Source organism: Haliotis rufescens, unplaced genomic scaffold (assembly GCF_023055435.1).
Source record: "Haliotis rufescens isolate VD_foot unplaced genomic scaffold, xgHalRufe1.0.p SCAF_3, whole genome shotgun sequence".
NCBI lineage: Eukaryota > Metazoa > Mollusca > Gastropoda > Lepetellida > Haliotidae > Haliotis > Haliotis rufescens.
The window spans coordinates 28,328,547-28,356,291 of record NW_025964001.1 but is presented as its reverse complement, the minus strand read 5'-3'; the positions used below and the strand labels follow the sequence as shown (position 1 = coordinate 28,356,291).

Sequence of the window (27,745 nt, the reverse complement as noted above, 5' to 3'; positions counted from 1 at the left end):
CACATGCACCCACCGTCACCGATCTAACCCAGCCATCCATCACATGCACCCACCATCACGGATCTAACCCAGCCATCCATCACATGCACCCACCATCACCTATCTAACCCAGCCATCCATCACATGCACCCACCATCACGGATCTAACTCAGCCATCCATCACATGCACCCACCACCACCGATCTAACCCAGTCATCCATCACATGCACCCACCATCACCTATCTAACCCAGCCATCCATCACATGCACCCACCGTCACCGATCTAACCCAGCCATCCATCATATGCACCCACCATCACCTATCTAACCCAGCCAGCCATCACATGCACCCACCATCACCGATCTAACCCAGTCATCCATCACATGCACCCACCATCACGGATCTAACTCAGCCATCCATCACATGCACCCACCACCACCGATCTAACCAATCCATCACATGCACCCACCATCACCTATCTAACCAATCCATCCATCACATGCACCCACCATCACCTATCTAACCCAGCCATCCATCACATGCACCCACCATCACGGATCTAACTCAGCCATCCATCACATGCACCAACCACCACCGATCTAACCCAGCCAGCCATCACATGCACCCACTATCACCCATCTAACCCAGCCAGCCATCACTACGTCTACGTCATCTCCTCACCTCCACGTTACATTAAACATGAAGCGAGTTACTCACCAACACGAAGCCTATAACTATGAAATGAACCAGTTGGAGCCCAAATACTCACAGTAGAACAATAGAAGCCTCGAGACGGTGGCCAATTACCCACGCTCCAGTGTTCCAGAGTGTTATCTAGCCCAGCACAGGTGAGGCAGTCATTTGTACAGAAGCTAGATGGCCAGATACACCAGCATCCTTGCTAGATGTTTGTAGCCGACCAATAGTAGACTGTTTTATGGGGAATTAATGTATTTCAAGCCGCGCTACCTCTGCAGAAGTGCAGAATTAATTAAACATAGCCGAAGAGTAATTCTCTCACGCTATAGCAATTAATGGAAAGTGTAGCGTGTCGTTTACGTTGTCTTTTTCATCTTGAACAAGCTACGACGGTAATAGGGTGTTTCCTTTCTCAATTAGTTGGAATATACGGTAAACCTGCGCCGCATGGCGGGCATAGAAGTGCTATCGGGTTACAGACATGCAGCTTTCATATTCAGCGTCATTATACGACATGTTTTCTATGCAAGGTGTCCACGCCTTCCCTCCTATCATTCTTCCTTTTACTTCTATGTAAATTCACCCATGAATATTTTGGTACAAAATGGACTAAATTCCATTCTGTGTATTAAAATTGAAAATGAAAATATTCTGCTGTGAATTAATTCGAGTTTATTATTTACAAATCTCTTTAGAACACAGACATAGGTAAAGTACAACTATATTCAAATTTAGATTTAGATTGAGGTGCCAAATTCATAAAATGTGTAGCTAATATGATACAGAAATAATTTTGTTTCACCAAATTGATACTTCATTTATGTACAGTTATATTCAAAATACTGAGTGTGGTTTCAGATTGTGTTTTTAAATCGACGACTAGGTCTGTTTGTGTTTGACTTTATCTCTACGTTGTACATCTGTTTGCAACACACAATACGTAATAGTATACATTGCCAGCTGTAGGGGTTCGAGGCATGCAGAGGAACACTCCCTCTCTTCTATGTCACAAGACTGACTCTGCCCTCATCACTGTGATCCAACTCCAGAATGCCAACATGGCCATCATGGAGGGATGCCATTAGTGATGCAGTTCATCCTGCGTTCACTGGCTCTGATGAAAGTTCACCCAGGAGCTCTCTCGGAACGTTTTGAAGTCATATCTAGCTCGGTTATACCAGAAGGACCACGCGACCTTCATTTACTGATTTATCACATGCTGAAGTTTGCTTTAAAGCCACCTCGCATTTTGAGAAACATCGTATGATCTAGAAGATGCACCATTCCCATAATCGCATTGACTCGTTCCCTTGAGAATATTCGCATAATCGCATTGACTCCGTCTCTTGAGAATAATCGTATAACCATATTGACTTTGTTACTTGAAAATATACGCATAATCGCCAAGGCTCCGTCACTTGAAAATATTCGCATGATATTATTGATTCTTTCACTTGAGAATATTCGCATAATCATATTGACTGGTTCACTTGAGAATATTCGCATAATCATATTGACTTGTTCACTTGAGAATATTTGCACAACCATATTGACTCCGTCACTCAGTAGTAAGACTATTCGCATAATCCTTTTGATTCTTTCACTTGAGAATATTTGCATAATCGCTTTAATTCATTATTCGAGAACACTGGCATAATCGCCTTGACTTTGTCACTTGAGAATACTCGCATATTAGCCTTGACGCTTTTACTTGAGATTATTCGCATAATCGCATTGACTCCGTCACTTGAGAATAACGCATAAAAACATGTTGATTTTGTCACTTTGAGAATATTTGCATAATCTCCGTGACTCAGTCAGTTGAGTATGTTTGTTAAACTGGGGGTTGAAATATTCAAGATTATAGATGTGACAGTCCAACCATGCTCTACAAAGGACATATCAGTGTTTTATTTTTGAAGACATAGCAAGGTTAACTGATATTATTCTTGTTAAAGTATTTATTAAGACACTGTAACAAACCATTGGTATAAGAAATAATTCGTTTCACGTGGAATTGTTTATTCGTGTGTTTCCTTTATTCACTCATATGCGTCCTGTGTAACCCTGCACACTTCAGCATATTCGCCGAAGTGTATTCTAGAATCAAGTGCGACAGCCCAAGGTCAAATTGATGAAACAATACTCACCCGTCACTTAATACATCGTTTCTGCTTAATCGGACTTATATAACTGGTTTAGGATCTAATGTGTCTCACTATTACTGCTTGTATGGGCACAAACCTTGTGTATCTCATGCTTACATCTCCTACGTAACGCTTACATCACTTATCTAACGTTCACAGCTATCTAACGCTTACATCTCCTATCAAAAGCCTACATCTCCTATCTAACGCTTACATCTCCTATCTAACGCTTACATCTCCTATCTGACGCTTACATCTCCTATCTAACGCTTACATCTCCTGTCAAAAGCTTACATCTCCCATCTAACGCTTACATCTCCTATCAAAAGCTTACATCTCCTATCTAACGCTTACATCTCCTATCTAACGCTTACATCTATCTAACGCTTATATCTATCCAACGCTTACATCTCCTATCTGACGCTTACATCTCCTATCAAAAGCTTACATCTCCTAGCTAACGCTTACATCTCCTATCTAACGCTTACATCTCCTATCAAAAGCTTACATCTCCTAGCTAACGCTTACATCTCCTAGCTAACGTTTACATCTTCTATCTAAGGCTTACATCTCCTATCTAACGCTTACATCTCCTATGTAACGCTTACATCACCTATGTAACGCTTACACCTCCTATCTAACGCTTACATCTCCTATCTAACGCTTACATCTCCTATCAAAAGCTTACATCTCCTAGCTAACGCTTACATCTCCTATGTAACGCTTACATCTCCTATCTAACGCTTACATCTCATATCAAAAGCTTTCAAAAAGTAGAATGGCAGACATGTGGAGGACATTTCCAGATTTGACGCATCAGTGACAAAAATGATGCCCGATGCAATTCCCAATTTTGACTTGTGCCGTATGTTCCCGTGTGTTTTTTTAGGTCAATAATTGACTTGCCTTTGCATGTGTTTGTGACGGGTGCACCCGCAGGGGCAGGATACGCTTCCCTTTTCATCATCACATTTTGATAGTGATCTATAAACACACGCTTATGATATAGTCGGAATCGTACAATCGAGATTTCTTATGAATATGGAAAGGGTTTTGTCTCTATGTTTACAACGACTCTCACGCTCAGATCACATATGTTGGCGGATACACCTCTACAACTATTAACGTACACAATTATTTACCCGGGTAAGCTGGTACGATGTGTTCAGCGGTTACAGCCTATATAAGATGCACCTCATTTACGTGCTCGAGGACGCTCGTAGGAACTATCCGGCAATTACACACTTGGCGCTATTGGAGTGTCTCTTGGCTTCACCTGTTTCAACGACAACAATCGCACAATGATCCAAGCGTTTACGCCGAACCAGCTAACACGGCAAAAACCCGCAATGCAGGCGCATCTGAGATTCTTACCTATCGACATTTTGATAACATTTACGCGCCGTGCCTCAACAACGACGTAAACTTGTCAACAAACCGGACCGAGGTCCAACACACCAATATACTCTGACATTTCCGTGTACATGGGGTTTATCAGAGAAAAAAGCGACCCTGACTCGGTAGTTAATTACGTATGAACTCAAGACATGTAATAAACATCAACACAGCCTCCGAACCAATAAACCAGAGATAACTCCATATAACTTTTCATTAAGATGATAAAGTGCTGTGCCACCTGTACAAAGATGTCAAGTCTTGGCACAGTTGGAACCTATATATTCCTCCTAAATAACACAAATCTGGGTCAGATGAAGTAAACTTTAAACACACACAGCCATTACCCGTGGCATTTCTAAACACTAACCATATTTTCGCATAATTAAAACTTGTAAATTTAAACCGTGTTGTATGTTTGTAAGCTAAATACTAATTAGCCTATCGTGAATACATTCAGGAACGACACCGACAGCATACCAGCAACATCCCAGCCACATCATGTCGTGCCGACAACAATGTGGGGATGACAAGTGCAAGCACTGCTCGTGTTCTTGCCTCTGTTTCTCTATATTACCCCCACAGCCCGGTCCTACTGTAATTGCCCTTGTGAATTATGCACAGAAATCAATGTTGAGTGACCGTGCTACCTCGAATTTGGATCGTGAAGAAATTAAAAAAGGTTTCAGCACATCAACAGAGCAGTCAGTGCAGATGTGTATACAGTATGTAGCTTCCTCATCTTAAATTAGATTTATTTATGTTTATACGCTCAGTTAACGATTTTATTTAATTTAGTAATGGGTTTATTTATGCAAGAGTTTATTTTCACCGCGGTTTCTATAAAAAGATTTTAATATATACATACATAAGGAAGACGTAAAAATAATTATAGGACATTCCACATGCATATTTTCACCATGAATCGATGATGACTTATGTATTATGTACATATGTACTTTCTCACCTTAAGTCCTTGATATGGTAATACAATCCAAATGGACCACCTTGTCAGAATGACCAGGGACTCAAGAAGAGATCACAGGACAAGCGCCCACTGTGGTCATTCGTCAGAAGAAGCTGACCAAATCAAAATCCGATAACAGATCAAAGACGTCTCCTTTGACATGTCACTGGGAAATCCACAAGTGTAAACATTCTCACGGAGAGTCTAGCACTGGTATACACGCGAATAGATATTGACATCACATTGAGACAGATCTAACCCGTGATGACAGTCTTAGATATTGGACGAGGAATCCCCGGGGTTCCTGGAGTCAAAGACACAATCCACCTTGTTCACATACACCGGTTCTCCACTATATATCATGTTCACGTACACGAGAGTTCCACTTAATATCGTGTTCACATCAACAAGATGCGTTCACATCCACAGTAGCTCCACTTTGTATCGTGTTCACAGTCACTGAAGTTCCGATTCCAGTCAGTTGCTTGTAATCAAACAGACAAACTCTATAGCTCTAGCGTGCATGCTGTACTATCAGAGATATATGGCAGCACTTCACTGAAATCATCTCCAAACTGCTACTGAGACAACATACAGGCCGACCAGGCAAGTAAGGCAACACCTACAACGGTAACCCTACACCCGTGCGCTCTACACGTGGAGGAGAGGTTGTAGGTATGGGACAAGATAGACTCTGGATCGTAAACGATGGGTATGGCCTGGGTCTGTAAGGGACTATTTCGCCACCCCCTCGTCAACGCTACTTGGAGTTTCTTGTAGCTGTGGCGAATGCTGCGATAAAGTCCTGGTCTCGGGGACGAACTTCTGATAAGGAAGCTTCTGGAAGTTGTCTAGCAATGATATAGTGGTGTTATCTGATAATGGAGCATTTGTGCCCGAGGTTTGGTTTTGAGGGAGGCTCGACGGTTCTCAGTGCTGGTCTGTTTGGGTGTACGTTCCGATTAGATTGGAACAAATAACGTTTGAGAATTATCAACATGTTGATTGAATAAGTTCATTTCTCTGTTCAGAACGTCACGTGCTGGTTGTTCTTTAAGGTGAATCAAAGACGGGTTGAGAGAGCTCTACGCACAATCAAGACACATCTTGTGTCGGTGAACACATACCAGGCTCATTGGATCATAATGACAGCGCATAGATGGGCGTCAGAGTAACAACAGTGATACACGAATATTACATGTGATAAAATACACATTAGCATCCTCATCATAGTTAATGAGGTCGATCGAGATTACATAACCTTGACCTACATCAGACTCATATGGTGCCTCACGATTACATTCGTATGATGTCACTCTTATGATACTAAAATATTACAAGTGATAAAATACACATTAGCATCCTCATCAGAGTTAATGAGGTCGATCGAGATTACATAACCTTGACCTACATATCAGACTCATATGGTACCTCACGATTTGACTGTATGATGTCACTCGTATGATATTAGAATATTACATGTGATAAAATACACATTAGCATCCTCATCAGACTTAATGAGGTCAATCAAGATAAAATAACCTTGACCTACATTAGATTACATAAACATGTAAGTCGATGTATGTTTCAACGTCGGCTGGGGGCGGTCGGGTAGCCAGTGGTTAAAGCGTTCGGTCGTCACGCTGAAGACCCGGGTTCGATTCCCGACATGGGTACATTGTATGAAGCCCATTTCTGGTGTCCCCCGCCGTGATATTGCTGGAATATTGCTAAAAGCGGCGTAAAACCAAACTCACTCTCTCAACGTAGGCGGAGTGAGTGAGTATGGTATTACGTCCCTTGACATACCTCCTATGGGACCGCTGGACACCATGAGTGGGCTTCTCACATTGCACTCATATTCGGAATCGAACCCGGATCGACGTGACGAGCAGAGCATTAAACCACTTTGCTACTCAATGATTAAGTTTAGCTTTGGCTGCATGAAACATTAATGTCTGTCTCAAATGTTTTCATGAAACTGATACAAGTAGAGAAAGTAACAACGGATGCGAACTTTCCTCAGAGGTGAGAAAGGTAGAAACACTATCTTTCACTTTCATTTTGTTCTAACTTTAATTCAATTTTTTTTTTTTCAAAATATAATCAAAATCATGTTTTTTTTAGCTTTTTCAAACGACAAAATACTAATTTTAAAGACATGTAGTACAAACAGAAGTTAAAGAACAAGGTTCTTTCATATTACTGTTTTTGATCAGTTTTAAGCATCAGAAAGTCAAGCGACAGGTCATCGTTTCCCGCATCTCGAGTATAATGTCGACTCTTACAAAATAGTCCGTTACAAGACAATCCAGTTATTGACACCATGAGCATCGATCCACGCTGGGGAACGATGACATGCATCAACCAAGTCAGCAAGCCTGACCTTCCGATCCCGTTAGTCGCCTCTTACGACAAGCACAGTCGCCTCTTACGACACGCATGGGTTGCTGAAGACCTATACAAAATAGTATAAGGTATATGTTGAGTGCATTTAGGCACGCGGCGCCGTTACCCGAGAAACAAGTTTTTTAAGCCTCGCGTACAAGAGACAACAATTAAGGGGGGCTGCGGGTGATTTTGTTCTTGTGTTTTGGTATCTGTGGCCCTGAATGTGTAGTATATCGATGTACACTGTAGAACACCAACCATCTCGTGTATACTAATGAACATCCGTGGCATAGCGTATCTGGTGGTATGCACAGACAAAAAAAAGAAGAAATTAGTTCGCAAAAAGGACCAGGGAGCTGTAGACATTGGGGAAGCGGAAAATCACTTTCACATGTTACCAGGATATTGTTTTAGTAAACAAGAATAACTTCCCTGTTACGTGATTTACGTAGGAAAATACTGGGAAGACGAGTAGCGACTAAACATGGCGGCTTGCTCCGGATGATCATAGCTCAACTTGGCTTGTTTGTTTGTTTGTTTGTTGTTTAACGCCGCGCTCAGCAATATTCCGGCTATATGACAGCGGTCTGTAAATAATCGAGTCTGGACAAGACAATCCAGTGATTGACATCATGAGCATCGATCCACGCAATTGGGATAGAATGACATGTATCAACCAATTCAGCGAGCCTGACCACCTGGTCCGGTTAGTCGCCTTTTACGGCAAGCATGGGTAGCTGGACTTGGCACTCGGGGAATGATAAGAAGATGCAGAGAGGGAGACAAGAATATCTATGGGTATGTGGCTTATACCGGGCTTTACTTTGAAGGATGTGCATGCTTTGACATTACTTAGGAAACCGACGAATTTGTTAAATAAATGAGTGTGGTGAGGTGAAATGGGGTTTAACGTCGCGTCCAAGATTATTGCACTTATATAGCGACGTGCATGCACGTGTATGTATGTGTGTGGCTGCTTGTACTAGTCCGGACTGATGCCGATTTATAGTGCTAGCTCACTGAGATACCATGCCGCAGTTTAACATGAATACCCCACTCAGACACCGTATACTGACTCTGAGCCGACCAGTCCTTGTTTTAGCCCCTTAAGGCCGAGCGCCAGACAGGGAAAAAACAAGTACCATCTTTTAACGACTTTTGTTATGACGCGGTCGGGGATCAAACTCCGGACCTTCCGCTCTCCGGGCGGACGCTATACCTCTAGAATACGGAGGCGGTTAAATGAGTGAGATCCATATGGTTCATTCATTACTGCAACATTCCTGAACGTGTACATGCTATGTGATTATCATTAACATGAAATAAGACATTAGTCAAAATAATTATGATGACTGGCACTATAATCCGGCATCAGCCCGGGCTAGTAAAAGCAGCCACACGCTCGTATATGTACACCCAAGTGCATGCACGTCGGTATAGGAGTGCAATAATCTTGAACGAGACGTTACTCCAATATCTCCCTCACCCGAGTATGTCGACCACACAGACACACAAATGAACTGTTGGCACGGGTGGCCCAGTCGTCTAAGGCGCCGCGATTCGCTGTGCAGAGTTGCGTCCCTTGGACACGCCAGAAACCAATGATTGTGGGTTCGAATCCCGGTCCGCCCTGATTATGTTTCTAGGTTTGTTAGCACCATACCCGTGCTCGTGGGTTTCACCGAAGTGGTAAACGTCTGGGACCTGCATCACGTCGGGCTTTCCTCCCACATTAAGCTGACACGCCGTGATATAACTGGAATGCTGTTAAAAGCGGCGTTAAACCCAACTCACTCACTCATACATGAACTGCCCCTGTTTTTCGTAAAGTAGAAAAGTCGGAGTATCGCATACCAAGGGTAACTAAGAATCAGAATAGCCCAGTTGTTCATTTCTATTTTTCTGGATAAATCACATTTAAAACGTATAAAACTATTTGTTAGGACATTCAGATAAAATACTGCATTAATAAGTAGACACGGAGTGTTGTTAACGACCGCCGTGCACCTTAGGGACCTCAGCTGACAATGTCTTGGCCCAGGTGAATATGTCAGGCGAAAGTTTATTGTTTAGACTTGATATTATATATTAGTATCTTTGTCTTCTGGGGAAACATTAACTTTAAAGCAATGTGTTTTATATGTAAATTATGCTAATTAGATGAATTAAGAGGGAGAATGTGGGGGAGGTTTCATCCCTCCCTAGCTGATCGAGGTTGGTAGCGTAGCCTGATGATAAAACCTTGGCTTGTCACATCTAATTCCCAGTTCGATTCTTCAGATGAGTACAACGTGTGAACCCCATTCCCGGTGCTCATTAGTTTTTTTAAAATATTCCAGCAATATCTGCAAACTCGGCGCAATACGTCGCCCACAGGGCAATGGAAACATTTACATTCTTTGGGAAACGTCTTCGGAAATAATGCTGCATGTAAGAAATTAATTATTATTTCAAAGAATTAATATCTGAAAGAAAACTGAAAACGAATATCAGTGCTCCCATGTAGACCCTGGTTAGAAGTGAGGCTCAGCATCTTAATTGTGGTCGTAATTGCGGTTAAATTAATTAGGGAGGTCAAGATTTGTGACTTGGCTGACAACCTGGTTCCCTTGGTAGGCTGCGCTTGCGCTACACTGACTTAACCATGACCTACATTTGATAAATTATTTAATATGTTGATATTCTATGTAACATAATTCTAACATAATTGTATGTGCTTTATTAGTCTTTGTCATTTATGTTTTTAAATCAGTATACAAAGGCAAAGATGCCTGATTTTCGCGAAAAGGTGCGTATCCTGCGCCACCGGTGGCACCCGTCACAAACACATTCAAATTCAAGTCAATTGTTCACCTGAAAAACACACACGGGATCATATTGTACAAGTCAAAGAAGAGAATTGCATCGGACATCATTTTGATGATTGATGCGTCAAATTTGGAAATTTCTACCACGTGTCTACCATTCTACTTTTTGAACGCGTTACTGAGGCCTTGAAATCTTGTAACCCTGATCAAACATTTTTCCAGCAAGAGCCGCCTGTCGCTCTTTGAAATCTTCGTAGTAAGAGCACCATTGCACTATTGGAAAGTTGGAGTCATCCTCTTGTCTTGTGGAGAGCTTTTTGTTACTCTGAATCCTTATACACACCAGCTCATGTATTCACAACGCGTGCACAAGCCCCCCACCCCCACCCCCATTCCCAACCTCCGCACGATCAAATAATATAGTTTCATGTAAGTAGGTTTGAAGTTAGTATATTGTATCATTTTGATTAAAAAGAGGCTCTAAGAAATCCCCGAACATTGCTGTACAAATCTCTCTCAACATTTAACAGTGATACATATTTACGAGAATTGTAACTTCACCTGGGGTGGCTACTTCAGGTGTTTGTTAAATCTGGGCTCTAAACATAATAACAAATGTACTCTGGTTTGGTTACGCCTATGTTAATCTTCCACTTTTATAGAGAAACTTTAGTGTGGAAGTCTATGCTCTTCCAGTTTGGTTACGCCTATGTTAATCTTCAACTGTTATAGAGAGACTTTAGTGTGGAAGTCTATGCCCTTCCGTGTTTAAAATTCCATGTTTTAAATTGTCATGTTGGTAAGCTGAGCAGGAACACACTCATCTGGCACCATGGTGATACTGATTTGTCAACTTTCAGAATAATTAACATTACTGAATACGAACTGTATTGGCAACTGCAGAATAGAAGGTACGTCACACTTCTGAATGATGAGACAAATTATGTGTAACTATTGTATCAAATACAACCTCTGTTAGTCTATTTAACCATCCTTTCTGGAGCAAATGATACCAACGCATCATCTGCAAGAAACTATTGCAATACCCCGCCTTAAAAACATAAAACAATTTTTCCAATAATCAAACACGACTATATCTCAACGATTTCGGGTCAGAATTTGCCTCTAGACAACTATGCTGGTAGTAAGAGGCGTCTAAATGGTCAGGCAAGATGACTTGCTCGATGGAGTGTCAACGTGCCCCGACGGCGTAAATTACTGGATTGTCTGGTCCATTGTGTGCGCGCTCACACACTTTACTTTCTGTCGTCTCACGGCCACTAGTACCATGGACAGCCCCAGTGCATATGCATAGCACACATGGGGTCAGGCAGTACATCTACCGTGACATTTGGAGTAGGATGAACGAGCAGTATAACAAATGGCTAAGTCGTTACTCCCAGTCACTGGTTTTCGTTGTCCTCAATTATTAATATCTCGCCTTGATAGTATAGCCTGGAGATTATAAAAAATTCTCGTCACCCGGAAGCCCCGAGTACAATGATTGACCCCTCCCCCTCCCCTCTTGCAAATACATGTATATACGCATTTTACTCATGTGAACAGTCAGGCCCCATTAACTCAAACTGATCTTAGTGCTATGATCAAGCCTAGCGATCACGACAGTCTTAAGGCTGAGATTGCCGAGCGTCTATGTTCAAATTTACGCATTTACGAAGTTTTAACACTACGATCACCGTTTGTTTATGTTCAAATCTATGCATTCACTCACTCACTTAACGTTACGATCACCGTGCATCTATGTTCAAATCTACGCATTTACGTCAGTCGTAACACTACGATCGCCTCTGTTCAAGCCGAGGTATTACAACAGTCTTACTACTACGATTGCCGTGGGTTTGTTTTCAAGTCTTAGGATTAGGACAGTCTCAACACTTCGATCACTGTGCATCTATGTTCAGACCTATGCATTTACAACAGTCGTAACACTACGATCACCGCAAGTTCATGTTCAAATATGTGCATTTAAGACAGTTTTAACTTTACGGTCACCGAGCGTCTATGTTCAAATCTAGGGTTACGACAGTGTTAACACTACGATCACCGCAAGTTTATGTTCAAATATGTGCATTTAAGACAGTTTTAACGTTACGATCGCCGAGCGTTTATGTTCAAATCTAGGAATTTCAGACAGTCTTTAACGCAACAATCTCTTTGTGTAAACTGGACCTGACACAATCATAAATTAAGTTTATCTGTAACAACAGTAACACGGAGAGCTCTCTACGTGTATAAGCGCCTGAGTTAATCTCAACAAACCCCTTGTCATTAACACAGCTTCCTGTCACGAAGTTAATACATAGTTTTTGTTCCCAGGAGCCCTGACAGGAAGTCTGTCATTAACCAGTGCCCCCTACCGGGAGACAGCCAAACAGCGCCACCTTTCACGTGACCTACCCACAATACCCGTGCAGCGTGGCACGGACTGTCGGTTACACTTATTACGCATACCCGTGTAGACAGATCCCGGTTGGTTTTCCTGTTAAATGGTTTTGTATCGTAAATACGACAGAGAGATGCCACGTTTTTCAGGACAGACATGTGCGTTCTGACCAAACAGTCTCTCAGGTTACGCTTGTTACGTCTGTTATGCACGTCCGTTAAGTACGAGCATATTTGCAACGACGTGTCCGATCGTGGACGGTGTCATTATGTTGAATGATTAAAATATTTTTCTTATCTTTTATCTATTAAAAACATCTTTCACTTATTGTATTTCTTATATACAAAATGTATATCAAATACGTACAATAAATAAACTGAGTGGCAAAAGAAAGTATACTAAGTTCGTTTTTATTTAATTGAAAATTAAAAGAGCTTTTGTGAAATTTAATTATATCTATTTAACCATCCATTATTCCTGCAACAGTTTGTAAAAAAAATATCTATGGCTGTGTAATTTTGTGTAAAAATAATTTCACAAGCTTCAATTCATATTTATTACAGTGAGTGAGTGAGTGAGTTTGGTTTTACGCCGCTTTTAGCAATATTCCAGCAATATCACGCCGGAAGACACCAGAAATGGGCTTCACACATTGTACCCATGTCGGGAATCGAACCCGGGTCTTAGGCGTGACGAACGAACGCTTTAACCACTGGGCTACCCGACCGCCCCTATTTATTACAGAGATGCATGACATCAAACATTTGGACTCACATTCCGACTTATAACTGTTTATGGAATAATTGTAGTTTTTAGACATAATGTCTGATGACTTGTATGCTAGAAGATTTTGAAATAATGTTTTTATTACATTATGAACCAACGAGAAAGAAATAAGATATTTATGTACAGTCTGCACACAAGGCGGTTTTACTGATGTAAGTTGAAGTCAAACGTATTTATGACGTCACAGTACAATTGTATCCCTTATCTCCTGGTGGTCACAATTGTTAACAGAATATTCAGAAAGAATCAGGCTTGATATATTCCATATGTACAGTGAGTTATTTCCCTTAGATAATCCAGTCACGAAGTCACACTATTTTACAATTTCAATTACAGGTCCCTATCTCTATCATCAAACTTTATAAAGTTATTTGCAAAAAAAGTCTTACATTCAGGTACTATCCCAAAGATGATATATTTGTAATATATCAAGAAAACTATTTCTATAACGGCTAGAATGCTCCAGATGTTCAAACCCTCTACATGCACAAAAACAACGTCATATCAAATCACGTCATCTTCAAACATTAAGAAGATGAAGATACAACGTTTACCACAATCAAATCTCCAGCGTCACTTCTTATCGCGTATATGCTGCTACGTAGGTAAGAATAGACCTAACCGACATGTAGTTTGTTGCACGAAGACATGGATCGGTTAGTTTAACGTTATACAGATGATAACATGGCGTTTTGGCGCCGTCTCCAGTAAGAGAAATGACTTTCTTCTTGTATGTGCAGATAACGTGTTGGCACACAGTTAGAGGTAACGGTTCTGTCCGGGTGAGGCAGGCCGATGTCGAGTGTGTCAAACAACGGTGTTGACATGAAAGAGAGAATACGTATTTAATACCAGACACTCAAGAAGCGATGGGAAACTGATGGCAATGCAACTACAACCAGTGCTTGTCTTCTAAAACAGATGTTAACTGGTTTAAATATACGTTTGTTTCTTTATTTGTTTCTGTGTTGTTTAACGCTGCACTCAGAAATATTCCTGCTATACGACGGTGGTCTGTAAATTGACAGTGATTGACATCATGAGCATCGACATGCATCCACCAAGTAAGCGAGCCTGACCACCCGATCCCGTTAGTCGCCTATTACGACGAGCATAGTCGCCTTTTACGGCAAGAATGGGTTGCTGAAGACCTATTCTACCCCGGATCTTCACGGGACCTTTACCAACAGATGGGAAGCATGTCCTTAAGTGAGACTTCCATGCGTCGGGACTCACGGACGGCGAGTTGGGTGTACTTGTTATTAGGTTGACGTACGTATACCTGAAGCTCAATGAAAATATCACAGAGCATGCTGCTTTATTTAAGACTGATGTTCGGCAAGGAGAGCAAAAGTCAGAGTGCGATCCATGCCCGCGTCATAAGAAAAGACGTTAATAGACTTGATGTTACCTTATATATATAAAAAGGACTGGCCAGCTCAGAGTCAGTCAGAAATGCGTCCGAGTTGGGTATCCATATTAAATTGGGGTATGGTATCCCAGTGGGCTAGCTCTGTAAAACTGGCATTAGTCCAGACTTGTACACCACACCAAACACACAGACATGACACATACACAGACAGACAGACAGACAGACAGACAGACAGACAGACACACACACACACACAAAACACACAAACACACAAAACACACACACAGGTGCATGCAGATCGCTATATAAGTGCATTAACCTTGAACGCAACTTTAAACCAGATTACATCTCACCTCATTTCAAACGATGTTGCCACTCGTAGTTACAAATAGTTACAAATAGCCAGGTGGTATGTCTACACTGTTAGCTTTTGGCATACGATTTGTCTCTGAACCGACATCAGATTGTTTGGAGCCATGAACAATACAGTTATGTCAAACATGATATAAACTGTCCGTGTCGTTCAACAGACCATCACATGTTGGGGGAGAGCTGTTAAATCACCCGATCCTGAAGTCACTCAGCCAGGTTCGGATCAGACCATCTCTGTTGTACACCAAGGTAATGTACATGCATCATATCACCGTCAGAATTATCGTGTAAGGTAGTTGGCCAAAACATTCACTGCCAGTAAATCTTATATGAGACATAACTGAAAGCCACTTTTAAAGAAAGGTATATTTACCATAACAAAATTGTTAATGATCATATTACACGCGCGCGCACGCTCGCACACACACAATCATACAATCTTCATTGCTATATGCTGTTAATAAGTTCATCTAGCTTTGGGCCCGTAGGTATCAGTAAGGTTCACAAGAGGGTAAAAGTACAATAAATTAGTTCAATAAAGTAGCATTAATATGCGCCATGCCATTGCCCTACATCTTGCTCCTGGCATGCAATTTACATTTTCAACTCCCCGAGGAGTATTTCTTTCACACCTACCGGGTACCCTTTCGGTATTTGGTGGTGAAAAATGTATCTTGCCTCAGGCGACATCACCTGGTGGTCAAACATCAGATGTTTAAAAGAAACTCGACGGAGTCCTGATTGCCCAGCACGGCCACCATCAAGTCACTCTCACCCGCAGGATTTGTGACCAGTGTATGTTTTTTAATACGTGTTAAGTAGGTGAGGTGAGGTGAGGTGAGGTGAGGTGAGGTGAGGTGAAATTATTGCACTTATATAGCGACGTGCGTGTACGTGTGTGTTTGTGTGGCTGCTTGTACCTGTCCGGACTGATGCCGATTTATAGTGCTAGCACACTGAGATACCATGCCGCAGTTTAACAGTATACTGACTCCAAGCCGACCAGTCATTGTTTTAGCCCCTTAAATGCCGATCGCCAGGCAGGGTAACAAAGAGTACCATCTTTTAACGTCTTTTGGTATATAGCGACCGGGGATCGAACCCCGGACCTTCCACTCTCCGGCGGATGCTCTACCACTACACCACGGAGGCGGTAGGTGTTAAATACACATGTGAACAAAAGATGTACAATGCGGGGTTCTTTAAGTAATAAGACAAAATCTATCACAGGATACACACATAAGAATAAAATACTCGCCTAATGACAACGACTTGAATGAATCTACATGCACTTACCGACACTGTACACTGACCCAGACAACGGGAAATGACAAGAGTCATGTACAGCGTCTTAAAATACATATTTCTGATCGATTAAGTCATTCTTCTGTGACAGTAAGTTAATCATATTTAGGCATACGTTGTGCATATGTCAATGTGTGACGTGATATATTTTATTATAAATGAAAAGTTAAACCATAGATTTTAATTAATGGATAATAAAAAATAAATAAAGACCGAGTGTTATTTCATCACGAATGTCAAGCCTGGAATGTGTGCATATGGAAATCAATTACTTGTCTCGGGGCTTCAACAAAGAAGAAATGATATATATGAATGTCATCCATTCATCATGCTGTAAAGAAAAATAAAGTATTAGAGATGATAAAGCAGTTTTGTTAGCGTTTTAAAACGCGTGTCGATATAGTTTTTTCGTTAACAGATGTTTGAAAATATTTCATTTGAAATAATGGTCATAAGACCTATACAATGTAAAGGTTGTTATCAATATACATGACCGCAGGTCTAAACATTTATATGTCTCTGAGTGAGTGAGTGAGTGAGTGAGTGAGTGAGTGAGTGAGTGAGTGAGTGAGTGAGTGAGTGAGTGAGTGAGTGAGTGAGTGAGTGAGTGAGTGAGTGAGTGAGTGAGTGAGTGAGTGAGTGAGTGAGTGAGTGAGTGAGTGAGTGAGTGAGTGAGTGAGTGAGTGAGTGAGTGAGTGAGTGAGTGAGTGAGTGAGTGAGTGAGTGAGTGAGTGAGTGAGTGAGTGAGTGAGTGAGTGAGTGAGTGAGTGAGTGAGTGAGTGAGTGAGTGAGTGAGTGAGTGAGTGAGTGAGTGAGTGAGTGAGTGAGTGAGTGAGTGAGTGAGTGAGTGAGTGAGTGAGTGAGTGAGTGAGTGAGTGAGTGAGTGAGTGAGTGAGTGAGTGAGTGAGTGAGTGAGTGAGTGAGTGAGTGAGTGAGTGAGTGAGTGAGTGAGTGAGTGAGTGAGTGAGTGAGTGAGTGAGTGAGTGAGTGAGTGAGTGAGTGAGTGAGTGAGTGAGTGAGTGAGTGAGTGAGTGAGTGAGTGAGTGAGTGAGTGAGTGAGCAGCATTATTTCTTCCATATCACGACTGCCTGTGAGCAGCTAAACAAGTTGATATTATGAACAACGGTCCATGCATAAGGGACACAATACAATGACACGCAGTCTCTCAAGTAACAGAGTCAGACCACATGCCACGTCAATACACAACGTTACCTAACGTTATACGTTTTGGGAATGTTACGTTGTAACATAACGTTCAGTAACGTTGTGACAACGCTGCAATACAACCACTAGTATCATCCAAAATATGTTATTTTCGTAAACAAGAAACTATAATTCAATTTTTGTAAGATCATAATTTTCCACAGAAATCCAACCCTAGGTATGAAGTTATACTAGACACGTTCAGATACGACAAGACATGATCAGACACGACCAGAAACAACCCGACACATCCCGACACCACCCGACTAGACACGACACCACCCGACTAGACACGAGACCACCCGACTAGACACGACCAGATACCAGACACAACTAGACCCCGAGTGAAAAAAATATATTCGGCACCATAAGAAACTGTGTTCGTATACATGATAAAATCATATGCACCGTTTCTTTTGGTGCCTGGTATATTATACATTATCGCACCACTGCGTTTTCATCAGTTGACCAGAGAGGCATTACGTTGTTATAAAACACTAATGGACAAGGGGTATTGTCAGGCTATGTGTTATCAACCAAAGAAGCATCCAGTGTTAGAAGTTTTCCTTTTATAATAATAACCATCAAAGACTGTAATAAATAAACTGAATGATGTCCATGTTTCACGCATATCTCAGTATATAGGTGGGGCAAGGGTGGCCGAGTCTAAGGCGTCGCAATTTGCTGTGCAGAGTTGCGTCCCTTGGGCACGCCAGGAGCCTGTGGTCGAATCCCGGCTCGCCTGTTATGTTTCTAGGTTCCACAGCACCATACCTCGTGTGGATTCACCAAAGTTGTAAACGCCTCATGCCTGCATGACTTCGGGCTTTCCTCCCACATTGAACTGACACGCCGTGATATAACTGGAATATTGTTCAAAGCGGCGTTAATCCCAACTCCCTCACTCAGTATACAGATAGGCAAACAGTTCACAGCAAAGATCTTAAAAGAGCCATTACCAGGACATCTCATTATCTTGTTTACTTGACTGGGAGAGTCTTCAGTCTTTGTCTCATAACGTTCCATTTGTTTGTACCAGTTTCCACAGTATTATCTACGAATGTGCAATCATGCATTCAAGGGTAACGACCACTAATTTAGATGCTTGCATCGTCCTTTATTTAGAAAATGTTTCCACGCGTAAATATCTCAACACAATATAGTAAATTCTTGTACCAAAAATTAAGGTACGAAATGTGATTCTTGAAAACTATAGAAATTGCGAATTGTAATGGTGAACATTTTTCCAGGCTTTGTTTATCACTTGCAACTTTTGCACTTATAAAAACAAGTACATAGCATATCTGAAAATGTGATGTGTACTGTCCTTTCATGTCGTATACGCTTTGGTCAGACACTTCTTTATGTTCAAATATTGAATAACGCTTCCTGATAACGTCTAGTTTGACGATCCTTGACACATATTATCCTTACCTTTTCACTACGTTATAAATCCAGAATATTCAAGCCTCGAGTTCATATAGACGTACTTTGATGATGAGAAGTTTCCCTTTTCTTAAATCTGGTAGTTTTGATGGACCAAGAATGAGCAACAAAAAACAATTTCTATAATCATACATCTCTGCTGAAGCAGAGTCAATCACTGCGTCTGCATCATGACCCATAGTGATGACACCAGGTGTTCGCGAAACATCCAGTGTATCCTACCCCACCAATGGCACCAGTCACAAACACATGCAAAGGCAAGTCAATTTTGGAGAAGTAAGGTACGAGTCAAAATAGGGAATTGCATTTGACATGACTTTTGTTACTGATGCATCAAATTTGGAACTGTCCTCCTCATGTCTATCATGAAACGTTTTGAAAGCTTTACTGAGGCCTTGATTTCCGGACCTTGTTCAAACAATAAACTTTTTAGCAAGAGTCGTATGACGTTCTTTGCTATCTTCGTACAAAGCGCATTCTCGATTGTTTCTCAGAAGTTGTGAAATCTAGTCACCAAAGGCTGAGGGTGCTGGAATATTGTTCGACACAAAAGAAAAGTTGAGGTTTTGTGGAGAGGTTTTTGTCACTCTGTATGCATGTACCTAAACACCAAACCTTGTTTTTTCAATAATTTAGTTAAGGGCGGCTCAGTTGCGTCCCTTGGCCGTGACGGGATCTTAGATTTCCACAGATAATGATCCTTCCGTGGGTTTAAAAAAATAACTACTTATCAAAGCGTCATAAAACTCATCTAACAGCTAAATCCAACCCATGTATACGTTCACAAGCGAACCTTCAGCAAAGATTCCACACATATTAAAAGTGAGAAGGATGTACCTTTGTAATAAACATTGTTGAACATTTAATACCAAACAAATAATATGAGTATACCTATATGCTAATGTAGTGTCCCTACATATTGTCTTATATTGACAAACGAGGAGTTATACAATTTCACGTCAGTAATGCTCAAAGTCGTCTCTCCATTCCATCGCATCATATTACTCGCTCACCATAATACAAGCAGACACACGTGCATGTACGCACATACCTCTGATACCACTTCTATACGTACATACTTTCTGTTCAATACACCGCAGTGCACATACTATCTGACACGTGCTATAACCATAGCAGGTAACACATTTTACATAACCTGGCTTTCATGTACTTAATATTAATCGGGAGCATGTGGCTTGCAGGTTCGGCGTATTTCGCTTCCCTCTCTTGCTTGGCCAATTCCTTAACGCTACAAACGAAAATTATTGAGATTCTTTGCATTATTTCAAAGACGTTATTTCGTTTAACCGGACTCCGTATAACTCAACTCATACCCTCTGTGCTAATTATGTGTCACTGGGGAAACGTTGAAACTGTTTAGGGTTCCCTTAAATTTAATATTTACTACTCCTTTCTTCACGACCGTCTCTTTTTTTAACTTAAAGAATGTATTTGGGATGCAATTGTCTCCAGTGAATGGGGCTCTCTTGAATTATGGAGGAATGGTGTTATGTTATGTCTTTTCAGGTCTCTCAGCATCCTTCTTGTGCTCGTGGGCTTCTCCAACGTCGTCGCGCTGCGCCACTTAAGGCATTCCTTCCACATACATAATGCTATACGCCGTCATAAATGAAATAGTGCCCAAAGCGGCGTTGAAACAGACTTACACCCTCAGAGGAATTAAAATGAACAATATGAATACTTTACTGGCTTGGAGTTTGAAATTATAAGTTTTTAAAAAAAATTATAAGGTTTTCTGTTGGCACTTGTGATTTTGGTAATTCTCATCATATATTCTTTCAGAGGTAATTCAGCGCTACAATACAACAAGCGGAATCCTATCATTCCACGTTGTGGACGCGTTCAATGACGTCATTGAGATATCTCATATGTAAAATGTACGATAACGAATGATTCGTTAATCTGGAAACCCGTTAGTCCGGACGAATTGATAGCTATCAAATAACACTACGGATATACGAGGTTTTCCCAGATACTGTCTGTACGATATAAACCTCAACGGTGGTTAGATTTGTCTCACCAGATCTCGATAAATTCCACCTAAAGCCATGTGGTCCACGTGGCTTTGGCCACTCAACGGTACCGTACGATTGATAAACCTATACGACGGTGGCCCTGGAGCCTTATCGCGATGTTTGCAAACATGAATGAAAGACCTATGTATACGAGGGTAACGACAACATCTACAACTGAGAATGCCCTGGGCACTGCTCCACAAAGCGATCTTAGCGTTACGACAGTCTTAGGTCTATGTTAGAGAATGGGAGTTACGACCGTGGTACCGCTTGAATCGCTTTGTGCAAGTCTACCCAGAGCATTGTTCCAAAAGCGATCTTAGCGTTACGACGATCGTGAGCCTATGCTAAGAACGCCCAGGTCAGGCGTGTCTTTTTTAGACTGTACATACAAATTAGACGGATACAATCACTGGGGTTGAAAAGATTCCGGCAGAGCAATGTAGGTACTTAATAAAAGGCAGTAATAAAAGTTTTCTGCTGACCTCGACAATATCACTATACGTATAAGGCGTCATCACATTGTCATTGACCCGGGACCAAACAGACCGAGGGTTGATAGCATGAGCACCCAGGCTTTACCAGACCCCATGCTTCAAACTCAGTGCCCGGATCCTTTGTCTGAGAAGCAAAGAATATCTTCTACCAAGGAGCAATGATGCGCGAGAATATGATTGGTGCTATGGCAGAGTTCGTATTAGAATATTCATATTTTCGTTATGGAATATTTCATATCTTTACTGTTAATTATTTTAGTAACCCCCTTTGTGTAAATAAACCCTTCCCACAATTGCTAAACAACCGACAGCAAGGCAACCCACAAATCCCTCACCCTTACCATCCCCGCACCCCCCTCTATCACCCCCGCACCCCTCTCTACCTCCCATCCCTTCTCATAACGTGTAGATAGCCGACAGGTTCTTCTTGAAGAGCTGATCATCGAACCACGTTGTAAATACATGGTATTAACGAGTGTGCCCTGGTAGCGTTCGTTCACTGTAACTGTTCCGGCAACAGTCCCGCCACTCACCTATGATTCAGCCGAGATGGGGACATGGTAGGTTGGCGTCTTGCATTCAGACTCGGGCCTGTTGACCACAGCGAGCATGTATTTACAGACTAGGAAGCCTAATGACCCATGATCCCTTCCGGGGAGTCCATGTTGCGGTACTGCGGATGACGTCATTCGACAGTACAGCCATGGGCTTGCATGTGTGTTACCTGTATGTGTTTCGCGTAGAAAATCATGTTGTATGCGGACAGTGCATGTCAATATAAACCCTTTTGAGAGATAGATAGAGAGAGAGAGAGAGAGAGAGAGGGGGGGGGGGGGGGGGGGGGGGGGATTTAGGAGCAAATGGACTTTAAATTAACGCACCACACGAGACTAGAACACGTTCGTCGTGATCACGCGAAATTAGGGCACGTTTTTCGTGATCACGCAAGGCTATGACATCCATTTTCTGAAGCCCAGTTGCAAAACAGTTGCTTTTCATCATTGACCGAAAAAACCCACTCGCGTCTATTACAATCAGTTTATCCCATTATTCATAAAGGTAGCAAATCATACGTTTAGTGAGTTTGCTCTCTGTATCTACGTGGACATAGCTTTTGTTTTTATTTTGCTCAGTCGCAATCAAAAGTTCTTCAAAGAAACTTCCAAAGTGTTTTCGTACGCACCAGCCGGAGCACCCTGACGAGATGCCTGTTTACACGCCTTTCTTGTGATATGTCCGCGAGCAAAAATAGTGCCTGTGGCGTCTCGGCATTGTGTTCTGTCTGAGATAGCCAGACTAACGGGGAACAACGCCCAAAGTGAGCGTTGACACAAATTTCGAAACTGAACAATAATAAAGCATTGAACAAAAACGAAATCTCCAGTCGGACACTGTTATCGCAAACATGCGATACACAACATACATGTTAAAACATATGTAACATAATGCCAATCAGCACTGGTGGTCACAATTTAAATCGCAATAAAAGATTACTTTAATTTCTCTTTTTTTCCAAATCTGACAGTGTTCAGTTACAGTCTCATAGTGAAGGCATATTAAGACAGTGACAATGTTCCGTCATGTGTTTATTTGTTGATACAAGACATAGATAATTTAATCCAATTTGCAGAATGCTGATGTAGTCCGTGTGATTGTGCGTGTTTGTGTTTATAATGTGTGTTTGTAATTTGTGCGTGTTTGTGCTAGCAGTTAATGCTTGTTCTTATTTATGTGAGTTTTTTTGTTAGGTGTTTGTGTGTATGCAAGCACGTGCGTGTATTTATGTTTGACTTTGTGAGTGTTTTATTTGATTCTCTGCGTGTGCATATGCGTGTTAGTATTTGTGTTTGTGCGTGTGAGTGTTTATATTTGAGTCTCTGCGTGTGCATATGCGTGTTAATATTTGTGTTTGTGCGTGTGAGTGTTTATATTTGAGTTTTGCGTGTGAGTGTTTATATTTGAGTTTGTACGTGCAAGTGTTTATATTTGAGTTTTGCATGGGACTGTTTATGTTTGTGTTTGTGCTTGTGAGTGTTTATATTTGTGTTTGTGCGTGTGAGTGTTTATATATGAGTGTGTACGTGTGAGTGTTTATATTTGAGTTTTGCGTGTGACTGTTTATGTTTGTGTTTGTGCTTGTGAGTGTTTATATTTGTGTTTGTGCGTGTTAGTGCTTATATTGTGTTTGTGCTATGTCTGTGTGTGTTTACTCAGGTATCTGTCCAAGTATGTGGTGTGTGTTTACTGAACGTAATATCAAATGTAGATTATGCAGTGAATATTATGCGACTGACCAACGCATTGAGAGAGGGTACCCCGCTTTGGCACAAACGTAGTATCGACCCCGAATATGTAGAGGGCAACATGGAAAATGATCAATTCAACATTCTTTGGAATAGGCCTGTATACAGACTCAGATCCATCCAGGCCAACAAACCTGATCTTGTCCTTTTTTAATGAATCCAATGAAATCATATATATAATTGAATTGTCTGTCCCTTTTGACACTAATGTGATTAACAAGATTCAGGGGAGTCTTCACATTCTCCTAACAGTTCCCGATGGGTTCGACAAGGCAGCGCTTCCTGGGAGAAGTCCCATTCGCTGTCTGTCAATCACTGGGTTGTCTGGTCCAGACTCGAATATTTAGTCCGACGTCATATAGCTGGATTATTGCTGAGTGCGGCGTTAAAACAACAACAAACAAACAAACATAAATTTTCTTATTGATGTATGTAATAAAATGAAGTCGAGAAAAACGCTACACTTCAGTGACTTTAATCAAACAGGCTGGGACTAACAATTGACCAGAGACTAGTCCCGCTTTCAACTTGTTTGTCACAATGTCATTTTAAAAGTAGACATATCCCGCCAAACCAGGTTAGTTTGCAAGAACGTTTACTACAACTGCTAGAATGATTGGACCATTTCTGCCCTCCTCTTCTACAGAATATATAATTGCGGCTATAAGTACACCGACCAGTGCCAGTGAAGAACCGCACTTTCATTCAAACTGATTAATGGTTTTGTTAGTTTTTTTAAGACGTCTGAGTATCAGACATAAAACGCAAGTGATCAACAGAAGGTCCTCGACTGATAGCGTCGCGGCCATTAAGACATACACATCACTGTTTCCAGCAGGACGTTGTCTTGTTTGCCAAAAATCTGTTTTGTCTGGACAGCAAGGTAAAAGGAAAAACGCTCGCGTTTCTCGAGGCATCGAGATGAGAGTGATATAGCTATCATTCGATGAAAACAGAAATAATAATCGCGGAGTGGTTATTTAATTGTGTTTCTTCTGAATGAAGATTATTTCATGTTTATCAACGTCATTATTAAATCTCTCCGAGACATAGACAAACAAATTTAAAACATATAGTTATATTCACTTTGTGACAATTATTTGACAGCAACAAATGTTCACAATCCATCCACAACTTTCTTCCTCATCCAAGGAAAACTTGACCTAATTGCAATTTAGTAAATACAACGGTGTTAACGTTGTAATGTATATTGCAAGAATAAGTGCAACTATCTTCAGGCCTCATCAACAAATGTACAGCCTGTATTAAGTTACTCATAGATTGGAGGTTATAATGCGGTTATAAACGCCTCCCCTCAAACGTGACCTTGGACAGAGATGCATACAATACGTATTACTAAAACAGTTAAACTGGGGTTCATTGTCTCACTGGCACGTCAGATGGTGGGATAAGACGAAGCTAGAAACTGCGCAGCGTGGAAACTGCTCATCGTTTTTACTGTCCCAAATAGTTTCTGCCATTTTGCTTTTAGAACAGTCCTGGAATTCCAACGTGCTGAAGACATTGACATTATTTGTGGGCAACAGAGGCGGTTGTATCTGCAGATGTCGTTCTTACTTTGTCATCTGCGAAGTAACGTGGTTGAGCTAATCGTGTCTGTCTTGTTGAGATCCACAGACAACACTTGGGCACAGATGGCTCAGGCCTGCAAACAATACATACTGGGGCACAGATGGCTCAGGCCTGCAAACAATACATACTGGGGGACATGTGACTTAAGCATTCACACAATACATACTGGGGCACATATGTCTCAAGCATTCACACAATACATACTGGGGCACATATGTCTCAAGCATTCACTCAATACATACTGGGGCACATATGTCTCAAGCATTCACACAATACATACTGGGGCACAGATGGCTCGGGCCTGCAAACAATACATACTGGGGCACATATGTCTCAAGCATTCACACAATACATACTGGGGCACATATGTCTCAAGCATTCACACAATACATACTGGGGCACATATGTCTCAAGCATTCACACAATACATACTGGGGCACAGATGGCTCGGGCCTGCAAACAATACATACTGGGGCACATATGTCTCAAGCATTCACACAATACATACTGGGGCACAGATGTCTCAAGCATTCACACAATACATACTGGGGCACATATGTCTCTAGCATTCACACAATACATACTGGGGCACATATGTCTCAAGCATTCACACAATGAATACTGGGGCACAGATGGCTCAGGCCTGCAAACAATACATACTGGGGCACATATGTCTCAAGCATTCACACAATGAAAACTGGGACACATATGTCTCAAGCATTCACACAATGAATACTGGGGCACATGTGTCTCAAGCATGCAAACAATGAAAACTAAGGCACATATGTCTCACGCATTCACACAATGAATACTGGGGCATTGATGGCTCAAGCATGCAAACAATGAATACTGGGGCACAGATGGCTCAAGCCTGCAAACAATACATACTGGGGAACATACGTCGCAAGCATTCACACAATGAATACTGGGGCCCATATGTCTCAAGCATTCACACAATGAATACTGGGACACATATGTCGCAAGCATGCTTACAGTGAATATTGGGGCACATATGTCGCAAGCATCCACACAATAAATACTGGGGCCCATATGTCTCAAGCATGCAAACAATAAATACTAGGGCACAGATGTCGCAAGCTTTCACTCAGTGAAAACTCGTGCACAGCTGTCGCAAGCATTCACTCAATAAATACTGGGCTACATATGTCCCAAGCAGTCACACAATGAATATTGCGGCACAGATGTCGCAAGCATTCACAAAATGAATATTGCGGCACAGATGTCGCAAGCATTCACACAATGAAAACTGGGGCACAGATGTCGCAAGCATCAACACAATGAAAACTGGGGCACAGATGTCGCAAGCATGCTTACAATAAATACTGGGGCACAGACTGACTAACATCTAGTCTCTGAAATGAACATATCGTACAGAAAAAAAACACTTGTTCAGTTATCTAAATAAAAAGCTAATAAAAGGGAGCCCAGTGACTCTTCATTTTCAGATACTGCAGTAATCTAGACTTGCCAAACATTATAGACTTGCATGGGCTGTATTTGATATATATTTGTATCAGGGTCTGTAAGACAGACTAGGGCACAGATATCGCAAGCATTCACAAAAGGAATACTGGAGCACAAATGTCGCAAACATTCACACAATGAATACTGGGGCACAGATGGTAGATGTTGATGCATCGATAAAAGGGCGTATGTCGTCTAGTGTCATCTCTTGGTTTGCAAGAATCAAACTATCAGGGTTCCGAACCTGATTATTAGTCCGTCAGGACCAAAGGTACGCTGATGCGTTTCACCAAGTTGGAAATCGTCTAAGACATGGACCACTTCGGGGTTTTCACCATCATTAACCTTACACTGAAATACTCTTCAGAGCGGCATGAAACATTCTACCCACTCACTCACTCCGTATACGGGACTGACGGTATAGAACGGCAACATGGACAGAGCAAGACCACACGCTACCTACATCGGTAGACAGGCGTACAAATGAAACGATGGCTAGATATAGACTTCAGTGTCAGACTTAACTACAAAGGCAGCTTAACATCACCGTACAACA

The 27,745-nt window shown here is 41.5% G+C and overlaps 1 protein-coding gene across 1 annotated transcript in view; it reads right to left on the bottom strand.

Annotated features, from left to right (window-relative positions):
• Nucleotides 1-5,971, bottom strand: part of LOC124145276 (ephrin type-B receptor 1-like) — an 88,522-nt gene extending 82,551 nt beyond the window's left edge. Inside the window, exon 1 of the mRNA XM_046515026.2 lies at nt 5,189-5,971. The gene's annotated coding sequence lies outside the window, so the exon portion shown is untranslated. The remainder of the gene's footprint in view (nt 1-5,188) is intronic.
• Between the last annotated feature and the right edge of the window lie 21,774 nt (nt 5,972-27,745).